Source organism: Micromesistius poutassou, assembly GCF_964030765.1.
Source record: "Micromesistius poutassou genome assembly, chromosome: 12".
In the NCBI taxonomy this organism is placed as follows: Eukaryota; Metazoa; Chordata; class Actinopteri; order Gadiformes; family Gadidae; genus Micromesistius; species Micromesistius poutassou.
The window spans coordinates 15766400-15784854 of NC_140282.1; the positions used below are offsets into that span (position 1 = coordinate 15766400).

Here is an 18455-nt window from a genome sequence, read left to right on the forward strand (position 1 = left end):
AGTCATGAAGTGGTGCTGAAACAAAATCGTGCTATTTGTGACTGTACATTGAAGGGCATGGCCGTGGCGTGCTGTCAAAGTTGGCCATTTTGAATGGAATACTTTCACTTTTTCGCCTTGTATTTCAACTAACTCCTCCTAGGGAATTTATCGGATCATTGATGTAGGGTTAATAATGTTAGTTAAAGTTGTTACAACATGTAATTCAGTTAAATGTGGTCTTACATGTTAATGTCAAAACAATCAGTAGGACACCACAGGGCACCTCTGCTTCTACAGATTACATAAATTTGCGAATTTTTTTTAAAACTGCCCTTTTTTAAAACTGCGCGCAGTGATGAACGGGACCTCGTGCCGGCTTGCGGCTGCGTCACGTGCGGTCCTAACATGTGCACATCTTGCCAGCACACATGTTACGACGGCACGTGACGCGGCCGCAAGCCGGCGCGATTTTTTTTTAAAACTGCGCGCAGTGATGAACGGGACCTCGTAGTGGCGGCTGCAAGCCGGCGCGAGGTCCCGTTCATCACTGCGCGCAGTTTTAATATTAATGTTATGATTTTGTTATTTAAATTTTAAGAGATTATTCCTTACTCTGCCAGTGCAATTGGCTCTGGCTTGACAATTCCACTGAAGGTAGTGGCAACCCCAGAGATGCAAAGTCATCATTTTCTGGCTCTTCTTCACTCAGATCAGAGTCCCCGAAACAATGGCTGTTAAGTAACCATATCATTAGGGTTATTGCAATCCCACAATTGCCAACTATACATATAGTACAAGCATCTCTGGTCTATTTTTGAATGCTACGGGAAATAACCTTCCTATTACTTCAGAAAAATGACAAAAACAAGACAGAACACACTTACACTGACTTCCTGTTTATCTTTTGTGGCAGCTCACCCTGGCAGCCGCAGACTGCAGATCAGATGTGTTGCAGCCATTCTGATACTGCTTCATCAGCTTAAAGGCGTCTTTGTAGTTGTCTAAAATTTAATATGTTACAATGAACATGAGTTTCAAATTAGTTGTAGAGTTGCACAGAATATAATTATTATTGATGATGATGTCTCAGGTCCCTCTCTTACAAGAGAGACCTGGCCAAAAATAACATCAGGATATATAAATGGAACATTTTAAACAATGCAAGGCAAAGACAATTTCATGTGCATTTTTCAGAACATAGACAGAATAGGTTATTCCAAGCAGAAGGAGAAGCAACCATGAAATTATTAACAATTATTTTATGAATTGGCATACCACAAGTTTGGACGACAGTCGCGTCATATCTTGGCCAGTTTGGCTCAGGTTTCTCTTCATGTACAGCTGCCCTTTTCACCCTTTCGGTGCTCTTCCATAGCTGGGCCAGTAGACCATCCCATCATCGTACCAATCATTTGGGACAACAGCAATGTCCCTGTTTGTTTGAAATTTTATCAGGTGAAAACGCATCCTTAATGTAGAAAGAAAGAAAAGGGGTATTTATTCATCGTCAAAGGAATAACATGGACTAAAGCATGCACAAGTGTATACAGTGTATACAAATCAGCAAGTAAGATGGGCTGAAAGTTAGCCTGAATGGTGCCCCAAGGAGGGAAGAAGTATAAGGAAGGTAAAAGTACAGGTCATAATAATAGTCCGGTAGAACTTCAGCTCAACCGACGATTGCAATTTTTTTGAGTGTGTTGGGGAGGTGTTTCATAATCTCACAAATATTTGCATAATGCTAATGTGACGAATAACCGCACATATAACAACAGGCTGTAAAATCCTCACATAGCCACAAGGGAACAGGACCAAATATATAAGCTGTATTAACCGCACATAGCCACAAGATGGCAGCACACATAATACACTAGGAGGCGGGCGCTCAACACTAGCCAATCAGAGCACATTACACGTCATAGAGGCCACGCCTGCCAAAGTACTATCGAGCGCACACAAGCAGGAGAGGGTAGAAACTCTACAGGCAGCGTATCTATCAGATATCCAGCTAAGAGTCGCTCCACGCGTGAATTATACAATTCCCCTCCTTTTGCTTCATAGATACTAGACCAAAACCTATAACAAATAAAGTGAGTTAAAAGCGATCCTGTGTCGGCGGCCTTCTTCCTCAAACACAACACTAATAATAAAGTGGACTATGTACAGTCCATGGTATTGAGAAAGGTGGGCCATGTATCAATGCTTGTTAAATTCAGCACACAATATAATTTCCCCTGGCATTTTGAGGGATAATATGTCCTCTCATATTTTGAAAACAGGAAATTATGGGTGTAGTGTATATATGGAATTATACCAACTTTTGTGAAATACTTACAGCAAATTTTCATCCAGAGTAATGGAAGTCATAGTCAGAAGTTAGTAGTCAACTAGATATATATACTAGAGTTTTTAGCTTGAACTGATTGTTTAAACGGATTGATTGATTGAACTGATAACTTGAACTGATTGTTTAAACTGATTGATTGATTGAACTGATTTTTTTTTTTTGTGTTTCATTTAGCGGGAGGGGTAAGGCTACACATTTCTGTCGCAGCGCTGACACCTCAACCGACTTCAGCTCATCAGATGCATCATTTACGACAAATATGTTAATTTGAGTTGAAGGGGTAAGTATAGAATGGAGACTGACTTCCGGTTATGGCGTTGAGCTAGACAGTCGCACTTCGTGAGTCTCTCACAAGTGAATTATAAAACAGACCCTTTTCAGTCCTGAACGGCAGCTAAAGCGGGTAAAGCAAACCAAAATGGGAAAAAACAAAAATTCAACAAGACAAAAAACTGAAAATCAGTTTAATGCTGAATTACCAACAACAAGGTCAACGCTAGCTAGCAACGAGAGTCGCGCTAGCGAGGACGAGGAGGCTGCTAGCCCGCTCGCGGATAATTGCAACACCATTATGACTGACACAGCCGCAGTCTCCGATGAAGATACTCCACATGCCATTCGTCCCCAACAGCCAGATGCTATACTTGCGGCCATTAATTCACTAAAGGCAGAAAGTTTAGAGTGGCATCGTGAAGTACTTGACGGTATAGCACACATTAGAACAGATCTGGATACAATCAGGGGACGGTTAACCACAGCTGAAACCCGCATAAGTGACACGGAAGATACAGCAGCCCAGCTTACAGCCAAGATGACGGAATTGGAAACGCAAGTTAAATTTCTTACTGAGAAGAACGAGGACCTGGAGAATCGCTCACGTCGCTCCAATCTACGTCTCATCGGCCTCCCAGAAAGCGCAGAAGGCAGGGATGCAGAAGCTTTCCTGGAGAAGTGGCTCCCCGATATTCTTGGTGCGGAGAATTTCCCGACGGCGGTGCGGATTGAACGCGCTCATCGTATCCCCAGTTTCCCTACCGGTCCAGCAAAATCCACGCGCTCTGCCCCCTTTCCCAGGCCGTTGATCATGAAGTTTTTAAACTTCAAGGATAAAGTTCGTGTGATGAAAGCGGCTCAAGCAAAGGGGAAAGTCATGTACGAAAACAGACAAGTGAAGTTTTTTTCGGACTTCTCCGCTGAAGTGCAACGCCAGAGGAAAGCCTATGACGCGGTGAAACAGAGGCTCCGCTCTGAAGGAATCCAGTACGGCTTGCAGTTCCCTGCAAAGCTCCGCATCACACACGGTGGAAAGAACTACACATTTCTGTCTCCTCAAGATGTACATGTCTTCCTCCGGAAAAATATCAGTAGTAGCCATCCAGAAGAGGTTGAATAAGTGAGTACGTATTTGCATAGGCTATGTTAAAGTGCTGCATTTACTGAAACGTTTGAGTAGCTTTCTAGGTTAGACTTTATTTCAATGATGACTGAAATTCATCCTCTTTTGGGTTGTGAGCATGGACGTTCAAATTATTTAATCATTAGACAGCACATGCAAATATAACATACTTTGGGTGGTAATTTTGTTATTATATACTATATGTTAATTTGTGCAGTGCATAGTTTTCTGTTTGTTTCTTCCATCTTCCTTTAAATCAGCGGTTCTCAAAGTGTGGGGCGCGCCCCACTGGTGGGGAACAGAGACGTGACAGGTGGGGCGCGACAAACGGGAGGAAATTTCACTGAAAACTCCACATTTCTTATGGTAGGAGTGAAAGCTTGACAGTAGGGCTGGGCGATATGGACCACAAGTCATATCTCGTATTTTCAAGCAGAATGTCGCTATAAGATATATACATGCTATAAAATAAGTGCTGTCGCCGCGTTCCAACTCGTCATTCTACATCGGGGGCGCCGCGTCGCTGTGCTCGTTAACCTGCCTGTAGGCCAGGGCAGCTAAACATTTTAAAATTAGTCAGTCAAAAACAGTCGGAGCAAGATGTGGCAAATACATGTTTCTCGCTGAAGGGGATTTTAAAAAGTGACGCGAGCGGAAGAGCGGGGGCTGGGGGCAGAGTGTGTGTGAGCCAGAGGCAGAGCGGGACGGAGAGAGGTGAGCAGAGCAGAGTCCTGCACGCCTCTCATGTTGCAAACCCGCACCCGGCCTTATACCCGCACAACTTAAAACCACACCCGACCTGAATATCAGATCCAGCACCGGAGAAGTCTCGGAGCGCTGGACGCACTGAGCAGGGGCGGCGAGGATAAATCTGTCCATCTGAGCGATATTGGGAAACGAACGACCGTGCTTCTCGCCACCGCGATCACACACCGACAGAGCCGTCTTTAGGTGTTGTAACCGAGCAGCAGCTTCGTCCCGATGCTGAGCCTCGTCACTGGAGTCCTCCCCGTCCGATAGCGTGTCCGCTGACACTCCAGCTCTCTTCTCGGCCGGGGGGGCGCTGCTCGCATATTTTGTAGATGTGTCACTAATAATGATTTTTTTTTTATTTGAAATAGGCCTACATTTGAACATTTTAAGCTTGCAGCTTTGCAGCCACTCATGCAGGTATAGGTCTCATAAGTTCAATTGCTCACCTGTCTTGCCAAATGCATTGCTCGTCTTTTTTTTTTTTTAACAGATTGCAAAGTGGCACTTTTATTTTCTCTTTTTCTGAACTTGGTACAAGTCATGACACAGCTGCACTTTTATTTTCTCTATTGTTGAACTTGCTGTTATTTGACGTTATTGAGTTAGAATTTAGATACAACATGATGTAACTTGACGTTACTTCAATAAATGTGGAGATGTTAAGCTTGGCGTATTTCGTTAGCGTTGTGTTGGGGCGATGGGGGCAGGTGGGGCTTGAACATCCCCCCTTGTCCAAAGTGGGGGGTGACCGAAAAAGTTTGAGAACCACTGCTTTAAATTGTCTCGAGCAACAATATTAAGAGACAGAAACATAAGCTATTATTTACACCTAGTTTGTGCTAAACTATAGAGTCATTTTTATTCATCAGAGTCAACCTGGGCGAAACATTTACAATTTTAGTTCCATAAGAAATCCTGTATATTTAAAGGGTCTTTAAATTTAATTACATAGACTAAGAGTCAGAGATAAAGCGTAAACAAGTTAGTTTTATTTTTGTTGCTCCTCTCTGCAGGATCAACAAAAGCCAAGAAAGTTGGTGTAATAATTTAGTTTTGACTGTAGATAGAAGGCAGTCGTTAGGTCGATGCCACAGTGGTTAACTGTGGTTGTTTTGCAGGTTCTAGCAAAATGTTATATGTTGCTGTTGCTTTTTTGTTTGTTTGTTTGTTTTTTTCTTTTTGTCTTTCTCTCAATTTGTCTTATGGTTATTTTGACCTGTTTTTCAACCTCTTTTGTAAAATTTGTTAAGCAAACGGTGATACAGCCACTCAGATACATGATGGTCCCCTTTGACAGATCTCTTTATAAAAGGTTACATGGCTAGTAATCAGCTATTTAAAATATCCTCTTGGAATGTCAGAGGCCTGGGTAGATTGGTCAAGCTAAAACAAGTTATGACAAGGCTTAAACACTTAGGTTCTAAAATTGTACTCCTACAGGAGACACATTTAACTTCAGGTGAAGTTATCAGGTTAAGGAGAAGGTGGCAAGGTCAGGTCTTTGTGGCTAATTTCTCATCCCATGCTAGAGGGGTTGCCATCCTAATTCACAAGTCAATTCCATTTCAGGTCAATACCACCACTCTAGACCCCGGGGGTAGGTTCATTATTTTACAGGGCACTCTCTTTGGTCAACATCTTATTTTAGTAAATATCTATGGACCTAATAAAGATGAGCCACAATTTTATAATAATATTTTCCTAACACTTGCCTCATTAAGAGGGGATATTATTATAGGTGGGGATTTCAATTGCGCGTTAAATCCCGATTTTGATCGTAATGGTAATCAGGACTCCTCCCACAATCAATCGAGGAAAATAATCCTTAACTTCATGGGAGAGTTGGGCCTTTGCGATGTTTGGAGGGAGCGTAACCCAGACAAGAGAGAATTTTCATGTTATTCGACCACTCATAAGACGTTCTCAAGATTGGATTTTTTCCTGTTTTCTAAAACTTTAGTACCAAATGTGAAAAATTGTTATTACAATAGCATAATCATCTCTGATCACGCTACAGTATCTATTGAGTACAGTGCTACCAAAGAATTCTGTGGACCTTCCAGATGGAAATTTGATAATAAATGGTTGCAGGATCACGATTTCATTTGTTTCATTGGCCAACACATAGATTTGTTCTTTCTCGTCAATACCACTGAAACTTCTTCTTTAATTAGATGGGAAGCTTTTAAGGCGTATATCAGAGGCCAGATAATTAGTTATACCAGCTTTAAATCTAAACAATTCAAGAACAAAATGATGGAAATTGAAAACCAAATTAAAGAGTTGGAAGGTGAGGTCATAATTAACCATACCCCAGCACTTGAACATAAACTAACCATACTGAGAGCCCATTATAATGAACAGTCAGCAAACAAGGCCCTAACTAATTTAAATAAATTAAAGCAGTCCTTCTATGACCAAGGGGAAAAAGCTGGTAAACTGCTTGCCTGGCGAATAAAAAAATTACAGAATGAAAAAATGATCCACGAAATTGAAAATTCAATTGGAGTTGTTACTAATGACCAAAAGGAAATAAATGAGAGATTTAAATTATATTATGAAAAACTTTATAAATCTGAACTGCCTAGTAACACGAACAAGATCACGAGAACCAGTTTTCTTGATAGTCTTGATTTTCCAACGCTTTCTATTGAGGACCAGGAATTTCTCGACAGTCCCATGAAGCTTTCAGAGCTAGATATTGCACTTGCAGATATGAAGAGGGGGAAAGCTGCGGGCCCTGATGGACTTCCCATCGATTTATTTAAAACTTTTAAAGATAAGCTGCTGCCTCCCTTTTTGGACATGCTTGAAGAAGCATTCAAAACAAATTCCTTGCCACCTTCTCTCTCTAAAGCTCTTATTATGAACATTCTGAAGCCTGGTAAACCACCATCTAAATGTGAATCATATCGACCCATATCACTTTTAAATGCTGATGCAAAGCTTATGGCTAAGGTCATAGCAAAGAGGCTAGAAAATCTCCTGCCAGGTCTAATTCATGTAGACCAAAATGGATTTGTTAGAGGCAGACAGGCGTTTCAAAATTTAAGAAGGGTGCTCAATGTTGTTCATAACGAAAAGGAAAGACGAGATGCGGCCATTCTGTCCCTGGACGCTGAAAAAGCCTTCGACAGAGTTGAATGGCCGTACCTATTTGAAATATTGCCTAGATTTGGTTTTGGAGAAAAAATTATTAAATGGATAAAATTGCTCTACAACAATCCCACTGCTGAAGTTCTGACGAACACAATTATATCAAAACCCTTTACCCTAACCAGGGGTACACGACAGGGGTGCCCATTGTCACCTCTCTTATTTGTCCTGTCGATCGAACCCCTAGCAATGACAATCAGATCTCACCCTTTAATAACAGGAGTTACAATTGGAAATTATGAACATCGTCTGGGCCTCTTTGCTGATGATATTGTTATTTTCATGAGACAGCTAATGCAATCCTTACCATCACTTACAAAACTGTTGGAGACTTTTGGAAGTATCTCTGGTTATAAAGTGAATAACACAAAATCAAATATTATGTTTTTTAGGAAAACTGAGAGGGACAATCCCCCATTAGTGAATACATTTCATAACTCGCCTCATGGCTTTACCTATCTAGGAATAAAAATAACGCCAGATATCAATGACATAGTTCCTACTAACTATAATCCAATTTTAAAATCTGTATCGGAATCCCTTAAAAGATGGTCAGAGCTTCCCATTTCTATGATTGGCCGTGTCAACATTATTAAGATGAATATCTTACCAAAACTTTTATATTTATTCCAATCTATCCCTTTGCAGCCCCCATCTAATCTATTCCCCAAATTGAAAGAAATTACAACAAACTTTATTTGGAACAACAAACGACCAAGGCTTAGACTCACCCTACTTTACTTGCCATTCGAAAGAGGAGGACTCCAAGTTCCAAACTTTGTCTGGTATTATTGGGCGGCCCAGATTAGTGCAGCAATGTTCTGGTTCTCAGACAATTCCACAATACCCTGGGTCACAATAGAAAACGCCACTACATCTCCTCTCCCACTAAAGCTCTATCTGTATTCTAATACATTGAAAAACCTGCTTAAAGACACTCATAACCCATTTGTCAAGAATACAAGAAGAGTCTGGTATAAAATCCAGTCTTACTTTAAAATAGAACCAGATATATCAGGCTTTACACCGATTTGGGGAAACTGCAGATTTGCTCCTGGCAGAAGTGACCTTGGCTTTAAATTGTGGGCAGAGAGAGGGATTAGTAAAGTTATGGATATGTATAATGAGAATGACGTGCTTTATAGCTTTGATGATTTAAAAACAATTTATAATATCCCTTCAAAACATTTTTTCAAATACCTACAAATTAGGAGTTATATTTTAACGGCACTCAAAAAGTCCCCCTATAGACCACCATTGTCCAGTCTGGAAAAGGCTGTTCTTGATCATCTTAAAGGACGTGGACAGGTCTCCTCGATATACAAGATTCTTGTGAATGAATCTAAAGAATCATCAGATAAATGTAGATTGGCCTGGTCTAGAGATTTGGATGTAGAGATTGCTGAGGACGAATGGAAAAGAGTTTGCCATGATGCACAAACCCAGACTATTAACACCAGATATAAACTATTACAATTTAAATGGATCATGCGTACATACATAACTCCCTCTCTGTTACATCGCTTTGATAATAATAACCTAGATTTATGTATTAAGTGTGGTCTTGAAGAGGGAATATTGTTTCACTGCATCTGGAGCTGCCCTGATATTAAATGTTTTTGGGAAAAGGTCATTAAAACAATTTCAGATGTGATTTGCACTGTGTTGCCTGTCTGCCCCCGCATTTTTATCCTTGGAGTACTTCTACCAGATTTAAAGTTGTCTAGTATGAACAAAAAAATTGTTATTCTTTGCTCCCTAGTGGCTAAACACTGCATTGCAGTCACATGGAAAAGTACGGAGACTCCGACAGTGAGCCATTGGCTCAAAAGTCTCTCCAACTGTTTAGCTTTAGAAAAATTGACATATGCCTCCAAGGGGAAAATGAAAATTTTCTTTAAAGTGTGGGGACAATTTATGGGATTTCTTGAGAGCCACCACGCCAGGGGTTTGCTTGAGGCTTAGATTGACATTTCTGATGCAAGTGCAATATTTCCAAGCTTAACCTTGTATGGAAAGTGCAGGTTGTAATTACTTATACATCTTCTTCTTTTTTCTTCTTACTATTATTTGCTTGTACTTTGTTTTTGTTTTTGTATTTGTATTTATTTTATATTTGTTTTATATGTGAATAATTATATTTGTCTGTATGTTGAAAAATTTGAAAACTCAATAAATATATTAAAAAAAAAAAAAAAAAAAAGAATGGAGACTGCCGGGAAAATTCTGTGTAAATAGCGTACACACCATTATAATTTTGGATGATGTTTTTGAGAAGGCAGATTTTATTCCCCACCAGAAACATGTTGTCCCCTGTCGATAATTTTAAGGTCCACCTTTCACAACGCATTTCCCCATATTGCACATGAACTCGCATGCCAACAACAATTGGGCCCACAAAATGCTCCCTTTTCAGTACCATGCCTGCGTCAGCATCCAATTTGGTAGTTGTAACCTCCGAAAGGCGCCGAATGAACTGAGCTAGAGGGAACTCTAGGTTTTCTAATGAGTTTTTCATTTTCCCAAGGTGCTTCTCATATGGGAACGCTGAAGAGTCCAGACAGCCATGCCTCTTCACCTCGTCTGCCAGGTGGACCAGACAGTGGACATTGTAGACAATCTGGTCTGTCCCATGAAGCTCACCAAAATGGTTGACAAAAGTTTTTAGCATTTGTCCAGCATAGTCAGCAAGGTAGAGATGTTCAGGGCTTACCAAAATGGATATAGCAGTTGACAGGAGCATGACATTGTAGTACATGTTCCGGTCCAGGAATCCCGCCAGCACCACAGGGCCAGTGTACAGTGAGAACTGTCGGAATTCAGTTGGCTGCCAACGATCCAACTCCCTAAGCGACCGTGGTCTCCTTGCAAACTCAATTGGCACATGGGGCCTCATGGACTGGAGTTTGCCTGACATCCCGTCTACTATTGATGCCGGCAGTCTTACTGTTAACGGACCCCGAAGCCAGGTCTGGAGCAGTTTCCTTACAATGCCCAAACACACTAGATGCATATAATCTAAGGGAAACTGCATTACCATGCCAACCTTGATGTTTTGAAATGGATGTGGCCCTTCATGGTGGTGTAATTCATCAACCTTCAGGTTGAATGAGATGTCGGTTCTAAGGGGGCACTCTGGTCCAGGGAACGACATAAGCCGGTTCTGGTATTGCCCTGGGTGTAGGCACTTATCGCACCCATGGTAAGCATTATGGGCCTTTGTATTTTTCACAAAGGCCTGTGCAGGGGTATCACAGACTACCGTGTGAAGCTTGATTTTAAAGTTAGTTACTTATCTCCAAAGCAAAACCCAGCCTCTAGCTCCTATAGTTCTCTGACAAAATCAGATAGGAACTCTGTGGCCGAACTAGGTTTTTTCGGTCCACAGTACGCCCCAATGACCACAGGTTCCTTCATGCGGACGGTAACCAGTAAGCCAAGGATGGGCCACAGCTGTACAGTGGAACTTTTAAATAGTGGTAGACCATCTACATTAATCTGCAGCCCCAATGTCATGCCCTCTGTCAGTGTTTTTGCATATTTGCTTATAGTGGCCTTCAAGGAGGAAAGGATGCCAAAGTTCCCCCCAGCCTTCTCCTGAATAGCATAATGCAATTTTGTCTTGAGAAGGGTCCTACCATTCTTTGGCAGATTGGGATGGGTTATATGGAGTATACTCAACAGTGCAGTCAGGGCTACCATGGAAATGCCAAAACTCACTGCCCAGTTGGCAATGTTCTCAGAAAGTGATGTTAGGTCATCATCATTTTCAGAATCCAAACCTGATGTCCCATCCCAATACACATCATCAAAATCTGCCTCCAATTCCATGTCCTCTTCTGTAACAACTTGCACCTCTGGCATTGCATGTGCAGCTGAAGAGGGTTGGGCAGTGTTCTCAGAAATAACTGTGTCATCTGCCCCTATTCCTGTCATGTCCATGTCAGTCATGTCAGTCCTTATTTGATGAAGCCTTTTTTCAACGTCTACATGTGTCCTTCGTCTTAAGGTCGATAATGAGACAGGCACAGTCTTTCTATTAATTTTAGTTCTAAGAGACATTTCAGAAAGACAGAAAAAAAGAAAAGACAGTAAATGTATCATTGATCATTGTTTCTAATGTTGTATTTAAATAAATACATTGTCAAATGGTGGTGTTGTTTCATTGCTACAAACTAGACAAGAACAGAAATAGAGCAACATTGAAAATTTGGGATGCACTTCTTGATTCGGCCCCATGAATAGGCCTAGATTTACATAGAAAATGAATGTTTAAAAAAATCTTAATCCAGGTTAGGGATTGAAATTAATCATGCATTGACATGGGAACAGCTGTATACTGACACCCGCTGCCATAGGTATGTATTTAAGTAAGACCTCAGAATTTATTCCCAGTCTGACTCAGAAAGAAGGAATTCAACAGAAGGTAAGTGTGTCATGTTCTTTAATTAGTTTAGTAATTAGGTTATTGTGTGTTGCTATGCAACACACTGTGGCATCCTTCAGAGAGAAGGCTAGAGACGGTAGCTTTGTTCGCCGGCAATTTAGCCTACTATCGAGTTCACTAACCGTGTGCCTATTGCTTTACAACATTTCCACCCTCCAACCAGCATATTTTTAGGCTTCAGTGAACTATGCTATTGCTTTTATAAATAAATAAACAACAGTTCAAGTTAGGCGAGGAGTGATACGGAACTCTGTAAACTGATTGCGCATCATAGCTGTGTGTATACGCTCATTATACAACAGTTAGGAACCAAACAGATCGCCTGATTTAAGCCACCCGTTTTATAAATGTAATAATAATATTTTTTTTATTCCGATTGAGCTGTTCTACTGGCAGAGCGCAGGGCACCAAGGCCAAAGTGGCCGATGGGCATACGATTTTCGCGATGGAACATGTTAAAGTTGTAGCTGCTATCGATCATAGCAGACAAGTGACTGTAACATTTACCCCACTTCATTGACTGAAATACCAGTGCCAATTCATCAGCTTGATCTATAGTGTGTGTGTGTGTGTGTGTGTGTGTGTTCACCGGCTCCCGGATGGGTCAAAAGCAGCAAAATAATTTTCCCCAAAAAGGGACAATAAAGGATAACTTAACTTAACTTAACTACCATAACATATTCTGCCGAAATTGCTATTCCATTTAAAATCAAATAGGCTACAGACTCACATGATAATCACCTCTAAGCTAACAATAGCCTGTTGCAAAAAATTATAAAGTTTTACTGCTAGTCCTAATATCAAACAACGTCATTACAATCATACATAAATTATTAAAAAAAACACAAAGGCCAATGTAGTACTGTGAATGTCGAAAGATATATAAATAAATCAATACTTACGCAACCGTGTTCCAGCAAAAAAATCTGAACTGATATGATTGTCTCGGCTCTTGGTGTACTTCCAACCGTTATAAGTAAAGGCGCGTCCATGTCCGCGGATCCGATACGGGTCCGCTCAGGATCCGCTGTTTGACCGTACAATTTCGGAGGCGGAGCGGATCCTCTGGGCGGGGCCAAAACAAATGTGACAGTAACACGGGTTTGGCGACTTGAAAGCGGATTCGCCTAGGAGTCTCATGCTGTGTGGGATAGTTCCTCACTCGTTCACAAAAATAATGTTTCATCTGGACCCATGTGCCTTGGACTATCCCCAGTTTGATGACGATTGGGTTAAGTTAACCCTGTCTTTTGGCGTTAAGTAAATCTTTGACGATTTTCGACGATTTTTAGCCTCTGGCGGCCATGTTGTTTTGGCAATCAACTTCATATTAACTGAGCAGTTGAAACTTTGGGCCCCAACAGCCACTGTCTTGGTCCCACTCAAATCAAACATTGCGTCTATGAACTGTGGCGATTTTAGTGACAGGCCACGGCGTGATATTCCATTAAAAGTGGCCAACTTTGACGGCACGCCACGGACACGCCCTTCAACGTACAGTCACAAATTGTGGAGCGTTCATTCAGCACCATTTCTTGACTGTACAGACCAATTTTGAAGCAGATCTGATAAATTCTCTAGGAGGAGTTCATTCAAATACAAGGCGAAAAAGTGAAAATGGCCGCCGAATGCGAAAATGAAAATGAAAATAGCCAACTTCCTGTGGGTTTTGGGGCATGGGTCCAAGAGGCTTTTCTGTAGGTATTGTCACGTTATACGTGTCTATCAAGTTTCATACATATTGGTGAAACGTGGCGCAGGGGCTCCTTTTTAAAGATCCTGTAGGGGGCGCTACAAACATGACAAACACGATGTTGGGTTTACCTTGTTCAGAATTTGATTCCGAACAACTTTTGTAATGGAGTCAACATCATAGGAGTCCAACTTGATGTTGATATGAGCAATTAACTATTTTTGACGATTTTTAGCCTCTGGTGGCCATGTTGTTTTGTCAATCAACTTCATTTTACTTGAGGAGTTGGAACTTTGGGCCCAACAGCCACTGTGTCGGTTGCGCTCAAATCAAACATTGCGTCTATGAACTGTGGCGATTTTAGTGACAGGCCACGCCCATCTCGATGCCACGCCCCATTTGAAAATATGTAAACTTTATCTTGTTCAGAATTTGATTATGAACAACTTTTGTATTGGGCTCAACATCATAGGTTTTAAATGTGTTTTAAACCACGCCCCTTTTAGAAGTCAATGGCTCATGGATGCTTTAAACTTTATTGTACTGACTAATCTTTATCAGATTGAAGATAATGGTCCATAAATGATATGGGCTAAAGGATTTTTGTAAAGTCAAAAAACCTGGGATCGTTCGGAGCCTGGGAGCAATTTACTGTTTTTATCTAAATTCAAAATGGCGGCAAATCTGGGAACCGGAAGTCATAGGTTCTTGAGGCATATTTGTTGAGCATGTGGATATGCATGTGTGAGCAAAGTTTCATGAGTGTAGGTCAAACCGGTTACGAGATATGTTTGTACAAAGTTTGCACAAACTTTTTACAATAAGTTGCCTTCGCACACTTTGTGCTTGGCACCTAATAATATAATATTATTTATTACATGGCTCTTCTCAATGCTGTGGAACGCTCCGTTCACTTGCATGGGCCTTCCTGACTTCCAGCAGTGAATTATTTTTTTGATAATGAGCGTTGCTAAGCATATAATGACCGCTGTCAAGGAAAGTGGATGTTTTGCCTCTGATTCACGTCTTTCGTATCACTCTGCGTTATCTTCCCAATAATGACCGGCGTTCTATACATTATCCCTTACATAATATATAGGTATCTATATAATATAATATCTAATATCACGGCCAAAATCTATGTGCGCCTCCGGATGATATTATGAATCATTAAGACTTTGTCTGACGTCTCTGGTACTTCCACAACAAGTAAAAACTCGTAGTGTGGGTTATCTCGGCCATGGTTGAGAAGGAATTGGGGGAAAGGAAGCTTTGACTCTATAGTCCAGATTGAACCGCGACATGGAGGAGAAAGGGATTGTACTCCCAGACTCTAGCCGGAGCTCCGGTGGCGGAGCAGAGCTGCCGGACTGCCTGTCACAGCCAGACAACAGAGCTGCCAACTTTTGGGTTTTGGCCGGAGTGAGATTCTGTAGAATCTCAGCTTTTTTTTTGCCGTGAGAAATTGGATGTGTGGCGTGTGAGCGTGTGTAAACAGGGAAAAGCGCGTGTCACACGGTGAAACCGTGAGAGTTGGCAGCTCTGGCCTAATGCTTGTCATTACCACACTAGAGCCGCTCGAAGCATGGGGGCGCTGCCTGCAGCCCCACTACCCACTTACACAAGCTTGTTTAGTTACATGCTTAAAAGTCACCTGCGCGCCGTTGCGTCTCTCCAGGCAGTGAGAGGGTTGTGTTGTGTTACTGCTGTATTATATAATAATGGCATATTGTTCATGGTTAGGCTGCCGCTATAGGCTGGCTGCTCTTATTGCGTGTGTTCGGCTCTGTGTACAGCCCTAATATACATGGGCTACAGCCAATGTGAAACAATGTAAGTTATTGATTTGAGTAATTTCAAGTTGTTTTAATTAAACTGTCAAACGTTACTTTGGTGTTCCGTGAATTATTTTTTATCATGTGGATTGGAGTTTGCGTAGCCCATAAATGCTCGGGAAATCTGTTGAAATGAAATTAACCTGATCCATCTGCACGTTTTATGTAAATATCGCATATATAGCCTATAAATAAATGGCATCACCCGTGTACAACACATTTTCTCTTTATAATAGGCCTATGTCTGCTCTGTTGTAGTAGGCTATTAATGCAACAACCAGCAGTTATACAGCCTTAGTAATTAATTCAGGCATAGGACGCTGTGCAGTAGGCTACTTATTTTTGTTAAATTGTGCATATAAAAACTTTGCCCCCAAACATTTGGTTTACCTTTGAGCATTTCCTATAGGCTACTCTGTAAAATGCTGTTTAGAATTAACGTTTGTATCAAGAAAAGTAAGACCCGCCCCCTGGGGTCACACTTTTCGAAAAGTGGGACCTGCTTTGGTTCTGCTCTGTAATGTATGTTACCTACACAATGGGTTAAGCTATTTGATGTACCACAAGGGGGATTGTATAGTATAGTTTACCTGTTGTCAAAGGTTGGCATGCTGTTGGTATTCTGTATCTGACATCTGTATGACTTGCATTAAATGTGACAGCAGAGAGCCCAATAAAAGAGTGGATCCATACTGCCAAAAGTAAAATACTATTTAATGCAATACTTGATTAAATCCACAATATGAGTGATTTCTGAAATATATTGGGGGAGGTTATACTTTTACTCCAAATTCAGCAGCAAATAAAATTATATACTATTTACTTAATCTTACCGCTGAAAGTTCCTTGTAATTCTTATTAAGAAGACTTTTCATTCAGGGACACACTTTATTACTCTTGGATTCCGTCAACACCAACCATTCAGCAATGAATGAATCCACATAAAAGTCTGATTTCATGATGAAGGATGAAGTCTGTTTATGCTGTGCTTATTAATTTCTCATTACTTTTGCTTGGTGAAATGTTTAATGAAGGCAGTTTTCAACTTGTTTTTTAAATATATGATCTGAGTAGTGTCTCCAGTTTAGGTGTGTTTACGCAGAGGTCCACATCTAGAACAGTCCTTAGGTGTGTATACGCAGAGGTACACATCTAGAACAGTCCTTAGGCAGAGGTCCACATCTAGAACAGTCCTTAGGCAGAGGTCCACATCTAGAACAGTCCTTAGGCAGAGGTCCACATCTAGAACAGTCCTTAGGCAGAGGTCCACATCTAGAACAGTCCTTAGGCAGAGGTCCACATCTAGAACAGTCCTTAGGCGTGTATACGCAGAGGTCCACATCTAGACCAGCCCTTCCCAAATATGTTTGACCCGTGACCTCGCTTTTAGGTCTGAAACCCTCACAACCCCAACTGCTTGAATCTTTCTACACAGCTTCTTGTATTTTTTACACATGATGAGAGAGAGGAGGATAATGAAGAAGATGATGAAGATGAGGAGGATGAGGATGATAAGGAAGATGAGGTGGAGGAGGAGAAGTGGTGGTGGAGAGGAGGTGGAAGACGGCGAGGTGGAGGATGAGGGAGACAAAGAGAAGGTGGATGAGGTAAAGGAGCATCATTAAGGTCCTCTACCGGACCCGACGCAGGGCTTAGCCCATGGGGAACCAACTGAACATGGAAAATAATTGCTTCTTACTTCTGAGGATTTAGATTACCATCACTGTCCAACTCAATCAATCAATAAATCAATCAAACACACACACACACACACACACACACACACACACACACACATTAATTCACTCACTCACTCACTCACTCACACACACACACACACACACACACACACACACACACACACACACACACACACACACACACACACACACACACACACACACACACATCGGGTGGGTACTAACAGAGCCCCCCCCCCTCCAAAAACACACACACACATAAACACACAGACATCCCCAATCAAAGCCGTGACAGTTCGCTTGCAGCAGATAAACAGTGACACTTACTGGCCGTGATCAGCATAGCACCCAGTCTGGTCGTTAGATCCACACCTGGAAACCAACACTTGGAATAAAACATCAGCATTTACATTGCATAAAGTATGTGTGTGTGGGTGTCTGTGTGCGTGGGTGTGTGTGCATGTCTAAGTGAATCAGAGGCATAAAAAGTGTGGCTACATGAAGTGACGTTTTTAAATGGTTAGAACTTCAAAGAACTTGAAAGTGTAAAATGATTTAGAATGTGGTGATACATAAAAATATATATATAAAAGTATATGAAAGTTATGTTTTATGGAATTCACAATGACATTAAAATGAATGAACGGTTCTCCTACAAACGCTGTTTTAGAGAAATTCATTGAAATGGTGTGAGTAGTTATTATAATATTCAGGAATGGGGCATTGCTGTTGGCATGGTAACCACATGCCAACATGTGGTTCTCCATTGTAACTGCCCCCAACACTGTAAATGATTCCCACAACATTTGCCATCTTTCAATCAGAACATCAATGAAAACCTCAGCTGGTGGGCTGTCTTTATTTATGTATTCATTTTTATTTAACCAGGTGAGACACATTGAGATTGAAATCTCTTTTTCAGAGTGATCTGGCCCGGTAAGCAGGATAAAACAATACATCAGGGTTACAGAGAGGCAACACAGAAATGGACAATCAGCCCTCTTACACAAGCATACAGGAACCTCCGGATGATAGAGAGCATCCAGCATCTTAAGATAGTGAACAGACACTATATCATACAGCAGATCCTCATCAATAAATGGAAAAAGAATTAAACTTGTACCACCAAATCTTCAACTATGATCC

General features: G+C 41.2%; 1 pseudogene across 1 annotated transcript; it reads right to left on the minus strand.

The window, feature by feature from the left end:
* Positions 1-2452: 2452 nt before the first annotated feature.
* On the minus strand, positions 2453-11696 carry LOC311356572 (annotated as a pseudogene). Its single transcript has 2 exons — positions 9847-11696; positions 2453-2627 (listed from the first exon to the last, which is right to left on the minus strand). The product of its transcript is annotated as an uncharacterized misc_RNA (transcript).
* Between the last annotated feature and the right edge of the window lie 6759 nt (positions 11697-18455).